Source organism: Eptesicus fuscus, chromosome 19, assembly GCF_027574615.1.
Source record: "Eptesicus fuscus isolate TK198812 chromosome 19, DD_ASM_mEF_20220401, whole genome shotgun sequence".
Taxonomy (NCBI): domain Eukaryota; kingdom Metazoa; phylum Chordata; class Mammalia; order Chiroptera; family Vespertilionidae; genus Eptesicus; species Eptesicus fuscus.
In genome coordinates, this window is record NC_072491.1 from 14,348,573 (window position 1) to 14,365,967 (window position 17,395).

A 17,395-nucleotide genomic window follows, 5' to 3' on the forward strand; every position below is an offset into this window, starting at 1 on the left:
TGACCTTCTCCGCCCTGGACAGAACCGGGATCTAAAGAACCCCAGATGGAAAAAAAGATCATGTAAGTGTAGGAAGCTGTTACCTCCCATAGTTAGAAAACCTCAGTGGAGAGAGCATCGGCCTGGGACTGGAGGGTCTCGGGTTCAATTCTGGCCAAGGAAGGGCATGTACCTCGGTTGCAGGCTCGATTCCCCGGCCCCAGGTCGGGGTGCCTGCAGGAGGCAACCAATCGATGTTTGCCTCTCACATCAATGTTTCCCTCTCTCTGTCTCTTCCCCTCCCTTCCTGTCTTTAAAAATCAATGAAAGATCCTCAGGTGAGGATTACCGCCCCCCCCCCCCAAAAAAAAAAAAAAATCTAAAATGTGTTAAGCTACTCTTTTTAAAAATATATATTTTGATTTTTTACAGAGAGGAAGGGAGAGGGATAGAGAGTTAGAAACATCGATGAGAGAGAAACATTAATTAGCTGCCTCCTGCACACCTCCTACTGGGGATATGCCGGCAACCAAGGTATATGCCCTTGACCGGAATCGAACCTGGGACCCTTCAGTCCGCAGGCTGACACTCTATCCACTGAGCCAAACCAGTTAGGGCATTAAGCCTCTCTTTACCGTGTGCCCATTGGGAATCACTTCCTCTGGTCCTAAAGATCTCTAAGAGGCAGGTGTAACGACCTCTGTTTTACAGGCAAAGAAACCAAGGCCCAGACAGGTAAGCAGGTGGCCCCAGAGAGCAGAACTCAGACCTGGCAGAGCCAGAGGTGGACCCAGGGGCTCCTGACACAGTGTCCCCCAGTCTGTGCTCAGGGGAGGCCTGAGAAGGGTAGCTGCTCAGGGAAGGGATCAATGCTACCGAGGCAGGCGGATGTTATGCCAAACCCCTTGTGGCAGATGGTCCCAGTCCAGCGCACGTTCACCTCCAACTCTTGGGGCATCTGCCATCATGCAGAGTTTTATTGCATGACCCCTGAACATAGTCTGGCCCCTGCTAACCCATCTCCTGATCTCATATCTCATCTTCAATCCAACTGCTCCCCAAAAGTCGCAAGGAAAGCATACGAGGAATCTCATATTCATTGGTATGCTCTGAAAAAAGCCTTGTGAAGCCAGTTTGCTTTCTGTATGCATGGACATCTACTCCTGACCGGTTACGTTAGCACCTGCGTCCTGAGGGCGGGGGGTACACGGAACCCTCTGCCCCCGTTCCAATCGCTGAGGGAGGGAGCCAAGGCCCTTCCTGCCGAAGGGCTGCCAGGCGTCCATCGGGATGAGGAGCCAGGGTCCCAGGGGCTGGGGTGGGCTGTCAGGCCAAGAGCAGGCTGGGTCAGAACCCAACATGAGGCTCCGTGGAAGCAGACCCAGCAAACAGGAAGTCCCGGCAGACACAAAGGCTTATCAGGCCACAAGGGCAGAAGAGGGCAGACTGACAGCCAACAACCCTTGACTTCCCCAGGAGTTCCACCGAGAGGGAGCTGCTAAGGTGACAGTCTGGGCCTCCCGGGGGCCGGGGGGCGGGCTCTGGGTGGAAGGGGAAGTTGAATACAGCAAAACCTCTCAGGCCAGGCAAAGCACGGGAAGGGTTCTGTGGAGGTGCCCAGGGGTAAGAGCGCTCCGTGGGATGGGAGAAAGCAGCTTCGCAGAGGAGGCGGCCAGGGACCGCCATGGCCCAAGCCTGCCATATGAGAGATCAGCATTTGAGACAGCGGAGGAGGCAACCCCCACCAGGAGTTCTCAGCCTGAAGAACACATGTGGAAGTTGGGGGTTGTGGTGTGTGTGGCTTAAGTATCTGGCCACCGGCCTCCTCCTGCACCTGGCCTTCGCTCCCAGGATAATCCCCACCGGCCCAGCCCACCAGCTTCCCAGAAGGCAGCCACACAGGGCCGGGCACCTGCCACATGGACACGCTCTGTACCCACCCCTGGCCACTGTTGTTGCCCTCTGAGGTCCCAGGGCTCTGCATCTTGTCCCACCTCAGCAAATCAGCCCCCTCGGTTTCCTAAGAGCTGCCATTTCTCACTCCTTTCTACCGAGGCCGGGAGCTCAGGGCTTCCCAGCAGTCTGGTTCAATGCTATTTTGAGCTGGAGTAGCTTGGCAGCAACGAGCCGCCCGCCCGCCCACTTGGGAAAAGGCTGCCCGAGGAGACAGGCCGAGCGCTCTTGCTCTGCAGGCGTTTGAATGAGGATCCTATGGGGCGAGCAGCAGCTCACGTGGTCGCTAGAGGCTGTGGGGACGGGCAGCTCTGGACGGACCCGATGGGTTCCGTTCACCCAGCGGGTGTGCGGCTTTCCGGCAACCCCCTCCCCGGGCTGGCATCACTGGTGGAGCCGTGGCTTTGGAAAGAACAACAAGTCAAATCCCGGAAGGAGACGGACCCTGGGAATGAGTTCCAGCTGGCAGCCCACCAATGACAGTGGTGCCTCGCGCACCCTGGGGGTCACGGGATGGGTGAGGGGGGAGGACTTGGGAGGGGAGGAAACCCAAGGGCCCGCCCTCCTGGCTCCTGGCTCCCTCCCTTCCTGTCTGACGAGGTCAGGGAAACCTGTCAGGGCTACAGACAGGGCTTCCAGGCAGGCACCCCTCAGGGCCTGAGGTTCTCAACCTGCGGGTCGCGACCCCTTTGGGGGTCGAACGACCCTTTCACAGGGATCGCCTAAGACATCCTGCATATCAGATATTTACATGACGATTCATAACAGTAGCGAAATGACAGTTATGAAGTAGCAACGAAAATAATTTTACGGTTGGGGGGTCACCACAACATGAGGAACTGTATTAAAGGGCCGCGGCATGAGGAAGGTTGAGAACCACTGCCTTAGGCCGGTTCAGGTGGGTGCTGCTTTTTTTTCTTTTTATTGATTTCAGAGAGGAAAGGGAGAGGGAGAGAGAGAAACATCAATGATGAGAGAGAATCATTGGTCGGCTGCCTCCGGCCCGCCCCGCACTGGGGATCGAGCCCACAACCCAGGCATGTGCCCTTGACTGGAATCGAACCGTGACCTCCTGGTTCACTGGTCGATGCTCAACCACGGAGCCATGCCGGCTAGGCCAGGTGGTTCCTTCTTCTTTTTAAAAAATCTTTATTGTTGAAAGCATTACACATGTCCCCCTTTCCCCGCCCCCCCCCCCCTCCCCCCTCCCCACCACAGGCCCTCATCACCCCACTGTCTTCCGTACAAGGTCTTTGGTTGATTACCTCCCACCCGCCTTCCAGGTGGGTAGTTCTTAAAGGACCCTTTACCCTCCTCCAGCACCCTAGAACCACAGGATGCCGCCTCTCCAAATGGCAGAACATAGCACCCACAGACTCCCAGCCTTGGGACCAGGCAGGGGCCCAGCCTCCTTCCCCACCTCTCATCCCTTCCTCCCGCTCATCCCTGCTCGACTCAGGGGGCTTCGGCCTAAATCCTCAGGAAGTGGGAAACTCCAGTCCTGTCCCTCACAAGCGCCTGCAATTCTTCTTCCCTCTTTTTGTGCTTCATTCCTTCCTCCTCCCACCCTTCCCCCTTGGACACACAGGGGAGGTGGGCAGGCCGGGGTGGGGGTGGGGGGGGGAAGCTGCAGAGTTGGGGTCAGCCGGTGCATTGCTGCGGGCAGGGCCAGCCCCCCCTCACCCCCCCCACCCCCCCACCCCTGGCCAGGCCAGAGCCACCGGGTCAGGGGAACTGGGCCCAGTGATCCTGACTCCGTGCTCGCGGGCGCCTGGGGACCCAGGGCGTCCACCGGCGGTTCTCTTCCTCCCCCGCACACTCGGCCTTTCCCAGCAGGACCCCCTCCCCCCGCCGCCGAGTCCCTCCGGGCGGCCCAGCCACCCACCACTGCCGGCTCCAGCACGTGGCTCCGCGGCTGCAGGCTTCCTCGGCGCCCGGCTTCCTCCGCGCCCGGCACAGACGCGGGGTGGTGTCCTCGCTCCCCGCCCACACCCCCCGCCCCCCCGCCGTGACTTCTCGTAAAGGCTGCTCCGTCCCCACCCACCCCCGCCCGCCCGCCCTCCCGCGGCTGCCGGGCCGCGCCCCCCCGCGCCTCCCCCGCCCCTGGCCGCGGGCTCCGCTGCGGAAACTGTTGACTCAGAGGGTGGCCGGGCGGCCAGAGCCTGATGTCAGCCTGGAGCCGGCCCCGGAGCGGAGGGGCCGGGACGGGGGGTGGGGGGCGGGTGCCCGGGGCGCAGGGCCGGCGGGAGGCGAGGAGCGGGGTGCGGGGCGCCAGGAGGGCCGGGGGGCGCCGCGCTGCGGCTGCCTGGGCGCCCGTGAGTCACGCTGCGTCACCGGAGCAGATGCCCGGGGCGAGGTGGGGGGCTGGGGGGGCCCCCTGCTCCCGCTGACTCATCAGAAAGCCCTGCTGTGCGGCCCGGGGTGGGGGGTGGGGTGGGGGATCGGGGCGAGGCCGGGCTGGCGGCGGCCCAGGTCGTTGGAGGCGCGCGGGGCCGGGAAACCCCAGGAGGCGGCTGCCGGGGGCAAGGGGGGGGTGTCACCTGCAGCGCGGGGGAGGGCGGGCGGGCGGCAAAAGGAGGGAACGCGTCCCGCACCCCCAGCCACCTGCGAGCGGCGTCTGGGCCTTCACGCGATTGCCGGGGGAAATGGGGGGGGGGTGGGGGGTGCGGGAGGCGTCCCCTCCCGGGAGAAGGCGGTTCCGTGGCACCAGCACTGGCCTCGATGGCGCCCGAGTCCCCCCGCCCCCTCCGCCCCTCCGCCCCCCTCCCTTTGAGACTCAGTCTGTCTGGGAAGAGGCTGCACCGGCTTCCAAGGCTGGACGCTTTCATTCCCGACCTCGCCCCTACCCGCCCCTGCGCAGGGGGAGGCCCCGGTGCTGCAGACAGCCACGTGCCGGGTCAAGGCCAGGCCCCGGCTCCCGCCGTCCCCGCGGGCCAACCACGAGGTCCCGCGGCGCTCAGGAAATGGGCCGGAGGGCGGCCCGCGGGGCAGGGGCCCAGCAGAGGGGCTTTCTCCGTGGCCGTCCGCCCTGTCTGTCCTGGGACAGGGGCGCATGCCCCGGCCTTCAGGAACTGTGTGCGGCTCCGGTGCCAGGTGTCTCCCCCCGCCACCCCCCCCGCCCCCAGGACAGGTGGGGGAGGAAGCGTCACAGAGCGGCCTCACCCTTCCTGCCCCTCCGCCCAGGCCGGGGACACAACCCCGGGCACACCCTGGGCCGGGACGGCATGGGAAGGGGGCGGGGTGCGGGCACACACAAAGCCCTGGTGCAGCGGGCAGGAGGGCAGGGACCTCGAAGGATGATTTGAACAGAGGGGGGCAAGGACAGACATCCCCGCGCAGAAACAAATGTCCGGAACCAAGACCTAGGGGCTGGAAAGAGCAGGGTGAGTTCTGGGAACGGGCAAGCCACCCACCCAGCTGGACTGGAAGAACTGAAGCCCACGGGAGCCGAAGCGCCCATGCGGATCTCAGAGGCAGGCCCAGTGGCCCCGAGGGACCTGGAGCCCCGGGCTCCACCCTGTGCCCCGGGGCACTGAGTCATGCCAGTTCCCAGACAGATGAAGTCCTTCCAAGAATCCCACAGTCCTGCTCAGTCACAGCTGCGGGAGCCCCGCCGCCTTAGGGCGGCTGTTGGTTGGTTCAGTCACCAGCATTCTTTCCACGGGCACAGGGATGGGAGCCCCTGATGCCAGTGGTCACCATCGAGAGGGGCCCGGCCAGACCCCGCTCGGAGCAGGGCCTCCCGGCCTTCAGACTGCCCCCGAGAGGGGCCCTGGCCGGTCTCCAGCAGCAGTTGGACTCCCTGAGCCTGGACTTGAAATGTGTTTCCCAGGCGCCCATTCTGCAGCCCAGACCCAAGTTTCCAACAGGAAGGGAGGGGAAGACTTCTGTTTGTTTCTCAAGAGCCAACTGGGCTTTCGAGCCAGTGATCACCACCCTGCCCCTCACTGCAGGGGAGCCAGTGATCACCACCCTGCCCCTCACTGCAGGAGAGCCAGTGATCACCACCCTGCCCCTCACTGCAGGGGAGCCAGTGATCACCACCCTGCCCCTCGCTGCAGGGGAGCCAGTGATCACCACCCTGCCCCTCGCTGCAGGGGAGCCAGTGATCACCACCCTGCCCCTCACTGCAGGGGAGCCAGTGATCACCACCCTGCCCCTCGCTGCAGGGGAGCCAGTGATCACCACCCTGCCCCTCACTGCAGGGGAGCCAGTGATCACCACCACACACCTCACTGCAGGAGAGCCAGTGATCACCACCCTGCCCCTCACTGCAGGGGAGCCAGTGATCACCACCCTGCACCTCACTGCAGGGGAGCCAGTGATCACCACCCTGCACCTCGCTGCAGGGGAGCCAGTGATCACCACCCTGCCCCTCACTGCAGGGGAGCCAGGCGGCAGTAGGAGCTGCAGCCATTTCCCGCGGACTCCGCATACATCACTCCGGCATGGATAGTTTTCAGGGAGCATTCTATTCCTCCTATTTTGCTAGTACCTCCTTTCACAAATTGAGGGAAAATCTCCAAGTCTGGCCCTCACAACGCTCAGCATTTGTCCACCCCCACCCCCCACACACACACACAATCTACAGGCTTTTGGGGGGGACCCTGAAGCCACAGAAAAGGCCCCGTGTCAAGGTCAGGCTGAGGAACTTGGCAGTGGCTCCCCTGCTACCAGGGGACTGCCACTGATTGACAAGGGGGTGACCAGCTGGACTCTACCTGGACAGAACAGAAATATGGCCTTCCGCCTGGAGGGGGAGGGAGTCTAAAATTATAAGAAGAAATTTCCTGACAGGTGACAAGGTAGCCAGCCTTAAAGACCCGCGCAAGTTGGAGATTCATCCTGAGCACCTGACCCTGTCCTCACCAGGGTTGCTCCCATTTGACAGCTGAGAAAACTGAGGCTGAGAGACATTCAATCACTTGGTGAAGCAACCACAGTGGCAGAGCTGGAATTGGACTCGGAAAGACTGGCAGTGAAAAGCAGTGGGCTCTTTTGACCCCCAACATCCTCGGATTGAGTTTTTCATCTCAAACACTGCAATCAGAACCCCAGAAAAGCCACACACTTAGTCCTTAGTGTTGGGGCATTAAACCCAAAGGGAAAACGTGGTCACTGAAATGCTTGTGCCCTTTCTCCCCTTTGAGTCCCCGTCACAGAAGAGGAAACTCTTTCTGTAACCAGTGTTCACTGGAAGGTCTTTCCTGGCAAGCCAGAGATTGGGGGGGGGGGGGGGGGGGTGTCTTGGGAAATGCAGAAGAGGGGCCTCGAGAAGGCCCTTTACGCAAAGTCAGTTTTGCTCTCTCTTGGGATCCCCCGACCGCACCTCTCCTGGCAGCGCCACCAACTTCCTGGTGGGAAAGCCTGCGGGTCTGCTGGGAAGTGGGTATTCGTCTGCCCATTTCACAGATGAGGAAACTGAGGCTGGAGAGAGGTACCACGGGGATCCCACTGTGGCTGGATGGGGCTCCGTGGATTCCTTCCCGGGCCCAGCGGGAGGCCGGCCCACCTCCTGTGGACGGGCCTGGCGACCTGCCTCCCTCCGGAGCCAGGCTCCGCCGCGGGGTGGCCCGGGCGCGGCGTGCAGAGCAGCCGGGGAAGGGGATCGGCGCGCGCACACGCCCGGGAGGAGCCCGCTTCCCGCCCCGGCGCCGGGGGAGGAGGCGGCCGCCAGGTGCCCAGAAGCGTGGCCTCCCCCTCCCGCGCCTGTTCCCTGCGCAGCCCGCGTCTCGGCGGTCACGTCTCCCCATCCGGCTCCAAAGTACAAGCCAGCCGCAGCCCCGCCAGCCCCGCGGGAAGGCGGGGGCCGGGGAGGCGGCGCCGGGGCGAGGCGGGCAGCGGCGGGAGGCGGCCCCTCCTCCCTCCCGCGTGGCGCGGGCGGGTCTGCGAGGGGCCTGGCCCGCCTGCCGCGCCCGGCTCGGCCCGACCCACGGGGCGAGGCGCCCGAGAGGCCGCAGCGTCACGGCTGCCGCCCCTGCCGGGCGGTCCGCGGGCGGGGGCGGGGCGCGGGGAGGCCCCGCGGGGAAAGCCGCGAGGCCGCGCCTCCCAGGCGGCGCGCGGGCCGGTGTTGCTGGGGAGAAAAAGCGCGGCTGGGCCGCGGCCCCGCCCCAGCCCCGCGGGCACAGCGCCCTCTGCTGGTGCGGCCTCCGCGCTGCACAGAGACGCCACCGCACCTACAGCCACGACCCACTGCGGAGGCCCAGGGCAGCTCAGGGCTGGTCTCAGAAATTACTAAAGATCATCGCTCTCTCTCCCTCCCCTCTCTCTCATTTTTTAAACAAATTCATAAATGAGTCCTGAGCATTGCAGAAAACGTGGAGAAGAAAAAAAAAGTCGCTCATATAATGCCTGTGTCTATGAAGAAACACTCTTAAGATTTTTGTCTGCCCTTTCAGCGCTTCATACCTGCACGCCTGTGTGTGTACATTCTGTATAGAATAAAAAATACAATATTGTCAGTTATGTGCGTTATTTATAGAATAAAAAATACAATATAACATTGTCAGTTCTTGCTCCACCCTCAGGGTCTACAACACTGCCTGGCAGTGCTCCAGGTGCTCGAAACCACGTGTTCTCTCTCCCCACAGGGGATCTGCTCCACCGGACATCTTTTTTAGCAGGCTTAGATTTTCCTTTACGATCCCCTGACCCCACATGTAAGAGGTTGATGGCAAAATGGACCACTAGCCCCCTTGGCTAGAATCTGAAGGCCAGATGCGTTTGGAATTCAGAATTATTCAGCGTACACATATAAGGTAACCCCCCATTGGGGTCCGGACAACACCCTGTAATCAAACACACCACATTCCTGCGGCGAAATGCATGACTAGTCACACTAAGTAGGATAAATAAACGCTATAAGCAGCTTCAGGTCAGTTAGGTCGGGTTTTGAGGCCAAATGAGCTTTTTCCACTCTAAACAAAAAGCTTTGGGTCTCCAGAGCATTTTTAAAAAATATATATATATATCTTTATTGATTTCAGAGAGGAAGGGAGAGGGAGAGAGAGATAGAAACATCAATGATGAGAGAGAATCATTGATTGGCTGCCTCCTGCACGTCCCCTACTGGAGATCAAGCCCGAAACCCAGGCATGTGCCCTTGACTGGAATCGAACCCGGGACTCTTCAGTCCGCAGGCCGACGCTCTTTCCACTGAGCCAAACCAGTTAGGGCCAGAGCATTTTTAATTCAAAGAGATTGGACCAGTACTAACCCCTGGGGCCCCCCAAGGGCCTGGTGACGTGAGTGAGTCTGTGCTATGAGCCCTGCTTTCCCATTTCTCGGTCTCTTACACACTTGGGGTGCTCGGTAACTCGGGGAGCTGCGTTGCGGACTGATTTGATGTGAATGAATGTGGGACGAGGGGTGTGAAGGCAGAGGGTTTGGTTGGGCTAGACTTTCCGATGTAATCACACTGCCTTCCCTACTCCCGGCTGCAAACCAATGGAAGTCATACCTTCCTCTTCCTGGATTCACTGGGGATTTTGAAATAAATGGGCTGAACTCCCCACAAAGGCCTCCACCCACCCAGAGCACTACTGTGACCCAAAGGGTGCCACTGTCCCGTCTCAGGAAGGGCCTGGGACCCAAGCCGTGTGTCCCACCAGCCGCCATTAGCGGTGCTGTTCCCACACGCACAGAGCCGTGCGCAGCTCCTCCAAGCTCGGACTCCGTGTCCAGCCTCCTGCTGACGTCCCCACTGGATTCCCATCCCAGATGCACCTCCAGGGCAGCATGTCCAAGACCACCCTCACAACCCTTTCCTCAAACCCGGGCCTCTCCTGTTCTGGCCCCTGTGATGGAGCCCGCCAGCCGTCCGTTACCCGAGCTAGAAACTCAGAGGCACCTGCCGCCTCCTTCTCCCTCCTTCTCCGCCTCATGTCACGTTTGTCCGTGCACCTCTGACACAGCCCTCCAACCCGTCCTGCTCTCTGCCTCCACCTCCACCACCCCATCCAGTCCCGGGGCAGAGCCCAACCAGCTTCCACTTCCAATTCTCACTCCACTCGGGTCCCTTCTCCGCAATGAAGCCCAAGGCATCGCTTTGAAACACAGTCAATTAGGTCACACCGTCCCCAGGGGCCACCAGGGGGAAGCTGCCCGGGTTAAAGCCTCACCGAGGACCCATGCAGCATGGGACCTGCCAAACGTTGACAGCCGTGAAACACACCCTCCTCACTCTGAAAACAGCAAGGCCGCCCTGGCCTCTCGTAGGACAGAACTAGAAATCCTTAGAAAAGGCCTGGGGCGCCGCCCGGCGTGGCCCAGCCCTGCCCACGGCTTGTGGGGTGAGTCTCCGACCTCCAGGGCTCCTGGCTTTCTTCCTCAGGCCCTTGCGTCCCCATCCCACAGCCTTTGCCCAGGCTGTGCCCCTGGCATAGGACATTCTCCCTCCATCTCTTCATCCGAGCGATTCCTGCTCTTCATTCACGTCTCCGTGCAACCGTCATTTCACCAGGAAATCTTCCCGATCAAGCGAAACGCCCGTCCCACGCCCGTCAGCTGCTCCTTCGCATCTGCGGCTCCTCGTAGTCTTACAGGCATCGGTGGGCTTGACCCGGGCCTGTCTCCCTCAGACACTGTTGAGTCTGGTTTGCCCATCATGTTGTGCCCAGCATCCGGCCCAGGGCCTGGCCCGACGTAGGTGCTTCATAAACACTTGTTTAAGGTGACCAGATTTTAACACTGGTAAAGTGGGACACCATTGACTGGGGGGGGGGGGGTGGAGGGAGGTTCTTGATTAAAAATTTGGTCTATATTGTAATCGCTTTTGGTTTTTTTAATAAAAGGAAATTCACTTCTTAGATCATCGTTGAATTTGCATCCTCTTTGCTTACTCATTATGTTAAAAATCTAAAAAAAATAATTTAAAATTATATTATAAATCATTATATACATATTGCTTAAAAACACAGTAAGTAGGTACATAATTACATGAACATATTTCATTGTTAGTTTATAAATTAAATTAATTTGATTGTTATAAAGTAACTATGTTTTAAAAATTATTTTAATTTTAATCCTATATTTCTTTCTAAATAATAACAATACTAACTTGTATTATTTTTCCTCTGAATTTGCCGTAACGTAAGTCATTAAGTGTCACTTTCAAGGCCAGCGCTAGACTTTTTGCCGCCACTATAAAATATAAATAATACGAGTACTGTCTGCTAAATTCAAGAAAATTTATGTATTTATGAAATAAATAAATTACTTACCTAAATTATCTGAATAGCTGATTTGTAATGACATCACTTGTTTAACTAGCTTACTAGCACGCAGTACGATGCGTATCGTCTGAGAGACAGTTACAAAATGTTTTCGTCGTTGCCAATCCCCAAAAATGCCATTGTTCATTAAGTCCAAACCATGGTGGTCGAATTCTAACAACCGATCAACAATGCGAACTTTGATAAGCAGTTCTCGATAATCAGTTCTCAACAATTAGTTGTTATTATTAAAGTTTAACATTATAAAATTAACAAAAATAATATAAAACTCATATCCTGGCTAAATAGCCACATGGCCACCGAAAACCGTATATTCCCTTCCCGTTCTCCCGCCGTTCCCTAGCTTGTCGTGCATTCTTTCCAAAAATCGGGACTTTTTTAAAACGCCGCGGGACGCGGGACAAATTGTTAAAAATCGGGACTGTCCCGCCAAAAGCGGGACGTCTGGTCACCTTACACTTGTTTGATGTTTGTGCGAATGAGCATATGATGAACACTCTGCCCTGTTTGCTTGGCCCCGGGGTAACGTGTGTTCTGCTCACCCTTCTCGGGACCAGCCCAGGAGGAGAACCAGAAGCGAGTTCGTTCATCCACCCAACAAAGAGCATCTGTGAAGTGCCAGGCTCTGGAAATAGAAAGAAGATGCAGCTTGTGTCCTCAGGAGCTACCGAAAGACGGCAGACTGAGAGACCAGGTAACTTTTAGCCCAACCAGCGTGGCTCAGTGGTGGAACATCGACCTATGAACCAGGAGGTCACGGTTCAATTCCCAGTCAGGGCACATGCCCGGGTTGCAGGCTCGATCCTCAGCGTGGGGTGTGCAGGAGGCAGCCTATCGATGATTCTCTCTCATCATTGATGTTTCTATCTCTCTCTCCCTCTCCCTTCCTCTCTGAAATCAACATATATATATATATATATATATATATATATATATATATATATATATATATATATACACACACACACATATATATACATATATATGTATATATATATAATAAATAAAAGCAAGAGGGCAAAGGAAATTTGCAGAGTAATAAAAACAATAATAACTTTTAAATCACAAACAAAACCAAACACAGACCCATTGACCTAGCAAAGCAACAGCCACACAGGGAACTTTCCCCACAGGTACAATGTCCTTTCTTTGAGCCTGATCCAATCAGCAAAAGTCCCTTTCTCCCAACCAACCAGTCCTAATTCTTTCCCGCATTGCAAGCTGCCTCCACCACCTGACCCTTCAAAAAGCGCCCCCTAACCCTCTCAGATTGAGCGGCTGCGAAGGCTTGCCTGGTGTGTGGGTTCCGTGGATGCATCAGGCTAACTACACTCGGCTCGGTGTGGCCATACCTAGGCATGTCCTGGGTGGGCCTGGCATTCCCACTTGGAGTTTAAAACCCACCTGGAAAGAGCCACATCCCTTGGGCACCTAGGTCTTCTGGCTTTTCTCACACCCAGGAAGGCCGGTTCACGTTGGGCTCAGAGCTCCAGAAGTTGTCATGGTAACTGGGAACCTGTACTTGGGGATTTGCAGTGGCAAAGGCTCTTGCTGCTAGAGGTGGGTGGGCGCATAGGAGTAGGTGGAGGGCGGGGAGGCAGGGGTCCCCTCTTCCTCTTGGCTCCACCCCCCTTCAAAACCCACTGCAGCAATGCAAAGGACAGCGATGCAGGGGCACTTGTGACCTCCAGCAACACAATAGAACATACGGATTCAATACTCCACGAGATCAGCTAAGTGCACTGAGAAAAAGTTGTTTGCGGCAACTTCCGGGGCACTCTGAGCAAAGGCAATCCACAAGCTCCATCTAGTGGGAAAATACGCCGCTGCCGCCCCATCCCTGAGCTCTCTGAGCTGCATCCCAGAAGCCTGACAGGTCTCTCTTCCTATCGACCGACCAGGAGGCCAGCAATGGCATGGGGCCCTTGTCAGAGAAAGCATTCTGAGCTTAATAGCCCCTGGCATTGTGCTCTGCACAGAGAAAGAAAACCTCACTCATATTATCTGAATGCTTTGAATTTTGTTAACACTTTTAAAAAGTTTATATTAAATGTATTTCCCTTCAGCCCTGGCTGCCTCAGAGTCAAAATGGGGTCAGTCTTTAGTAGGACCTTATGATCACTTTTGTACTAACTTCACCTCCATTTCATCTAATTTTTTAAAATCAAGTATTTTTTTAAAATATATTTTATTGATTTTTTACAGAGAGGAAGGGAGAGGGATAGAGAGTCAGAAACATTGATGAGAGAGAAACATCCATCAGCTGCCTCCTGCACACTCCCTACTGGGTAGGTGCCCGCAACCAAGGTACATGCCCTTGACCGGAATCGAACCTGGGACCCTTGAGTCCGCAGGCCAACGCTCTATCCACTGAGCCAAACCGGTTAGGGCTAAAATAAATTACTTTTAACTAATTATTTTTAATCCTCACTCAATGATAGGCTTATGGTTTTAGAGAGGGAGAGTGACAGAGAAACATCCATCAATTGCTTCCTGCACACACCCCAGCCAGGGGCATCAAACTCGCAACCTAGGTCATGTGCCCTGACTGGGAATTGAACCCACAACCTTTTGGTGTGTGGGACGACACTCCCAACCTTGTTCATCACTGAGAATTGCCCTCTGCTACAAGGAACTGCTTGTCCCAGGCTGAGCCTCCTTACAAGGTGCAGCCTGGAGCCAAAGACTGGCTGATACTGGGATCCGAAGTCCCAGCCCCCACGTCTCAATTTGGTTCAACTCTGAGGGCCAGCCCAGCTCCAGAACTCCCCAAAAGATCAGCTAAGGCCTCCGTGGGAACCACATTGTGGATGAGCTCCTCTCTGCCCTCTCCTGCCTCCCACCTCCCAAGAGCACTTGCAACCGACCTACGTGGTTGTCTCTATCTGTGCCCAGGACACCCAGTCAGACAGTGACCCGGGTTTATCAAGTCTTAGGTTCAAATCCTGGCCCTAATTGGGGCACATTCCTGAACATATCTGGGTGTCCATGTCTTCACAGGTAAAACAAGGAAATTAGATGAGGAAATCTCTAGGGAACTTACAGCTCATTTCTGACTATGTGTCATACAATAGACTCATGAGGCTCCTAAGACGTTGGTCCCTGATTAAATAGCTTTTCTTCCCTGAATTGCCATCCAATTGCTGTCATTCAACAGTGGGGTTGCTGATAGTGAAGGCTGGAGTATAATCCTTCAACTCTACTCTCAACAGGGTGAAAACAAACCATTTTGAAACCACTTTGTTTCAGGGTAACTGGTTTATTAGGGATCAATGTTAAGATAACAAACGCCATGACTCCTAATATACTTTGTCTTACAGAAACACCAGGGAAAGCAGAAAGCTGCATCCAGTTGAACCAAACTGCATAGGAACATACCAGTGCAAAAGGCACATTCCTCAATTACCTACTAGCGACTTTCGTTCACCAAGTGCGCATGAGCCACACCCATCCACAACCGATGTTACAATCCCCATCCAGTTTCAATGGGAGTGCACCGGAACTCAAAAGCAGTGGCCCTGCCGCAAACTGTGGGTCTTTTAAGGTCCACGGCGACAGTGGCTGTATATTGATGTGTTTAACGTAAAGACTGCAGCTTGGTTCTATTAATATTGCAATGCTGCAGGCAACGCTGGACTCTTTGCTCTGAACCCCATGTTTCCCATCAGCCCACTGTGCAATGTCACAGGGTAATGGTTTTTAGGAAAGCAGATCTCAAGTTACAGTGAAACTCACTGGACTTCAAAGGGAGGGGCAGTACCATCATGCCACTTGGGAAGTAAAACTCCTTTTGAATGTGAACTTCTTGTATGTTCAGCTCTGCACTTTTCTGCCGTTTCCTAACCTTTCCTAAACCCAGTTCCTAGGAGGGCAACATCCTATATAATAAAGAGGTGATATGCAAATTGACTGTCACACCCTCATACAAGATGGCTGCCCCCATGTGGTCACAAGATGGCTGCCACAAGATGGCCAGCAGGGGAGGGCAGGTGGGGGCGATCAGGCCTGCAGGGGAGGACAGTTAGGGGTGACCAGGCAGGCAGGTGAGCGGTTGGGAGCCAGCAGTCCCGGATTGTGAGAGGGATGTCCAACTTCTGGTTTAGGGTCGGGCCTAAATGGGCAGTCGGACATCCCCGAGGGGTCCCAAATTGGAGAGGGTGCAGGCTAGGCTGAGGGACACCCCCTACCCCCTGCCCAGTGCACAAACTTCGTGCACCGGGCCTCTAGTGAAGGTATAGTAGCGAGACCCATTCTTAACATTTTTAAACGCCTTGCTTTAGGGAACCACTAATGTTCCTCTCCCAGCAAGCTCTGTGTTGTTTCCATTTTTGTAGAATTAGAAAAGGGAACCTAACTTTGAAAATGCTCTGGCTTCCTTATTTCTGCTGAGAACTCAACAGGAAGGGAGGATATCTTAAGAGGCGGGTTTAAGTCACTAACAATTGATGCTGCAGGACGCTGCTGAGTGCTGAAACATACAAAGCGCCTTCAGTGCATGAAAACTGGTTTGTAGCAACCAAAGCTCAGGGTATGTGTGACCAAGTATTGCATAAGTTACAATTTATAAGCATATCACTCATTAAGCTTAAAAACAATTTTAGATAAATGCAGAAAATAAAACTCTATACCATAGTATGTCACTATGGTAAAGGATTGTTGGAACAAGTGTACCAACAAGCCACAAGAGATTCAAGTCAACTGTTAAAATGCTGTCATATACCATTCCTGTAACCACGTGCAAAAACTTGAGCTTTTTGTGTTTGGATACCAGAATCCCTTTAAAACCCCCCTCCAACCCCCCAACCCCAATTAGGTTCCATGAGGCAGATGGAGATAGTTTGGTCTCCCCAAATCTAAAAGGCCTCTTAATTTGACAAGGTTTATCCATGTGATTATATATGGGGGGCACAATAACAGCAGTGAATGTGTTGCCTTTTCTTGTTTCTTCCTGAACTAAAAGGGAATTTATAAGGGCAAAAACACAATAAGAGAAGAGATGAAAAACAGAAGCTGGAAAGTGGACAGATTAGTCAATTACTTAGCAGCTGTAGGAAACAGAGTCCCAAGCAGGCAGTAGGGAAACAGAAAGCTAATTCTAAAAGGTGCAGCAATTAGCCAGTCCTGACCTCTGGCAAAGACATTACTTAAAAGTCTAGGCATTCAAATCCCAGATCCTTATTCCTATGCTGCACAGCTGGACAGGAGCCCTCTTGAACATTCGTGGTCTAGACAGGGTATAAATGGGCCTCCGGAATGGGCCTCGGGGTGGAACTGGGCACCACTGGACTGTCTTACTGTACACTGTGTCCAGAAGCCCAACCCTCTGACCTCATTTGGCTTCTGGACACTGACAGATGGCCCGTCACCTTCAGGCAGGACCTAGAGAATTCACGGACACAGGGTTGTTACCAGGCACCGAAGGAATACCTCGAATCATGGAAGACACAGAACTCAAAAACAGAAAACAACAATTTGGAGAAAACACTATCTAGAACTTGGTGGGCGAGGGCAATGTCGACAATTGCACCCTTAGCTTGGAAACTAAGTTGCAGAAATGAAAAACAGACTTGGAATATGGAGCCAAGAAAGTAGCAACAATTTCAGAAACAGAAGAGAGATGTGAGGAAATAAATGAAATACAGAGAATTAAAATTTCTGAAATTTAGCCAAGTGTCCCCTCTTCTGCATACTGCTAAGAAAGCCAGAAACTGGTGACAAGGTGGCAGGCACGGGCACGCCCTAGGTGAAGTCTGGCACCATTATTTAGCAAAAGCTTTAACTAGCATCTGGGATTACATTCAAGCAGAAGATCCCACTAGTTAGTTCACTGCAAGATCATCTTTTAACGTAACCCTTTTTCTACTGCCAACGCACCACACTTCATCTGTCAGTTGCAGATTCTTAATTCACCAACTTCCCATAATTGATCCAGTGCTAATTTTCGCACGAAGCCATCAAGTGCAAAGGCTGTTGACAGACATAAGCGATATTATGGTTGAGTTAGAATTTGAAAAGGCCATTAACAATGGAATTGCTTCTGAAGCCCAAGTCCACGACAACAAAGGGAGCATGTTGGGCAGAGAAAGCCTTCTATTCACTGCCAATACAAATGTTTGCCCAGCCCATTTCCAATCAACAAAATCCAAATCCTTCAACTGTGTAACGCTGAGTGCCTTCAGCCTGGAATGGTTTCATGTCCCCCTACCTATAAGCATTTCTGGGTGAAAATA